This window comes from Ziziphus jujuba, chromosome 5 (assembly GCF_031755915.1).
Source record: "Ziziphus jujuba cultivar Dongzao chromosome 5, ASM3175591v1".
NCBI classification, from domain to species: Eukaryota; Viridiplantae; Streptophyta; class Magnoliopsida; order Rosales; family Rhamnaceae; genus Ziziphus; species Ziziphus jujuba.
In genome coordinates, this window is record NC_083383.1 from 18,116,244 (window position 1) to 18,119,257 (window position 3,014).

Below are 3,014 nucleotides of genomic sequence, written 5' to 3' on the forward strand. Positions count from 1 at the left end.
GCTATAGATTTTAGAGTATGTGAGGAGTTCAATCATGGTGGCGCTACATTAAACAATCACTAGAATGGAGAAATATGGTAAAATGTGTGTAGTGGAAATGTGTGATGTGCAGGAGAAATACGAGATTGTTTTGTAGCAGGGTCTCAATGGGGTATTGAGGAAGAAGGAAGAAAAAAGAATAAAGGGAAAAAAAAAACTACAAGAAAGAAGTGGAAAAAGGATAAAATACAAAATCAAATGTAACAATGGTAAAAATATAAATATAAATTTGAGTTTCAGATATATATATATATATATATAAAATAAAGTATTAAAAAAATTGCAGTTCTATTCACACAAAAAAAGTTGCTAAACATACTACATTCTACACACTCAAACTAAAATTTATTTTTTTGATCTACATTAATAAATTATACCTCTTTTGACTTGTTGAGATAAAATAAAGAACCAAAAAAAAAAAAAAAAATAAGAAGCAACTAAATGCACTACAAGTTCAAAAAAACTTACTAAAACGTAAAGTTTCCAAAAATTACAAAGCAAGCCTAACTTTTCCCAAAACGAAAGAGAACCAAAAAAAAAAAAAAAAGCAAGCTTTATCTTTCCCATAAAAAACAAATTGAACATATAACTGGGTTTATGGTTCGAAGAAAACAATTCCAATTAAAAAGTTTCAGGTTTTCCACTTCATCATACAACCATTCATTCAACTTTTGATGAGTTTGGTTTTCCCCTTTTTTGCTAAAAATCAGCAACAAAAGTTTAATGAAAATCCCTCTTTTTCTTTATTTCTCCTTCTCTTCATTATCTCCATATGCATGTGGAACCAAAATCGATGACTGTTATGAAGTATCTTCTGTCGTTTCACCATTTGCCAATCGTTGTCCCCATTGATCGGTTATCCATATGTATTCAAATGTGCTTCACTTTGTTATCTTTATCCATGAGTCTAAAATTTGGTATTTGAATATCCATTCTCGAAGCTTAAATCCAAAATAACAGACAACCATGATAGACAAACCAAGCTAAGCTTGTGCTAAAATTTGAATACTCAGTTTCAAATTTTAAGGTTTTCAAATTTGCTTGAAAGATTAAAAAAGGGATTCATATTGGATTGAATAGTTAAGATGCAACGTGAAAAAAAAAATTCAATAATGTGCAATATGAATCAAAAGAAAAGGGTTGGTACTTTGTCATTATCTAATACATAATTTTTAATATTTAAAGCTATTTATGACATTTTATCAACTAGCATTATTAGAATATTAAACAATTACTAAAATTGTAGTATTTACAATGAATTTTATAATGTGACTATAACTACCGTTAAAAAAATTCAATTAGGTGTGATCAGATTGTTAAATAACCAAAATACCCTTAATGCTCTTTTGATGATAACTTTCAAATGATAACTCAATTTGGACATATCATATAACAACCCATACCAAAATACCTTTGTCGTACAAGTTTGATAGGGTTTGATCAAGTGGACCATATTTGCATCCCAAGTTGACTTTTTGTATGGTCAAGTTTTTTGTTTGACTAATGTATTGTTGCATAAAACTTGTCGATACAAGTTCATAGACCGGCAGCATGAGAAATTCAGAATTACCGTTAAAAATCAAGTATTCTAGGAAGTTTTAAACATCAATATTATATAAGTGTCCAAACCAATTTCAAATTCTTGCCTGCTAGTGACCCACGGCCCTATACAAGTGATAGGAAGCGTGCCCATTAATGAACAAAGCTTAAAATACTAATTTTATCCCCCAAACCCCAAAAAACCTTTCCCTAGATTGAGAACCTAGATCGGGTCAACCCAAACCTACTTACATACTAAATTGGATCAGGCCAATTTTCAGCGGATTCAAGCCACCATTGACAACATGCACTAGCCAGGCATCGATTGGTGACCAAAACCTCTGAATCTTTGGCCAATCTGCCATCGAACGAAGTTGACAATGGCAATCCAATTGGGTTGTCAAAGTTCATGGATGTTTTTTACCATTTCAGGCCAACCCATACACTACCCCTTATTTTTTAACCCTCTAAATCCATTCTCGTGCTCCATTTACCAAGACTCCTCATGGTTTGAGAAATCCATCAATAGGAAGTTTTGCTAGTTTTCCGATGAGTTTTCTTGCCACTAGTGATATTTTTTAATCAAGATAAGCTATTCATTATCTCTTGGGCTTTTCATTGATATAAAATTTGTAAATTTTGAACATTGTTTGATAATTTTTCTATTTTTGGATTAAATAGTTAAATACTAGGTAAAATTATATTGTATGGTGTTTGGACAAAAATTATTTAAATTTGACATAATTGAAGTTGGATTAGTGTAATTAGATATTAATAGGATCCATTGGTAGGTTCAATTTCGTAAAATTAGCCTTTAGATGAAAAATACCAATTTTGGGTACCAAGTACTATCGCAGTATAATTGGACCATTCGATGTCCAATTTATGTAATTTTATAGTTTTATAAATCATTTTAAAATATTTTGTACATACCAATATCTTTATCTTACTTGTTAGAGCTTGAAAAATAGCTTATTATATTACCGACACCTATATTGAGGTTAAAGGCAATCCTGCAGAGGAGTAAGAGTGAGAATCAGTAGTATTATGAGTGGTTATATTTTTCAATGAATTTGTGCATGCCAATATAATATATATTTGGTTTGAATATAATATATTTATGATTTGATTTAAATGTTTATTCCATGCATATATGAATACTAATTTTCACATATATGTGCTATTATTTCATGTGACTTTAAACAAAATTCATAATAGTTTCAAATTCTGTTGAGTTGATAATGAACATGTGAATATTGGTATTAAAATATTTTAGGAATTATATATTTTTAAGCATGTTAAGTATTTTACATTTTTAAGTGCTTAAAAATGGTTTGTGGTGATATATATTTCATTATTAGTATTTATGTTTTGGTTTAAAATGATGATTTCAAATTTTTGGAATATTTAAATAAATAATTGGATTTGAATATATG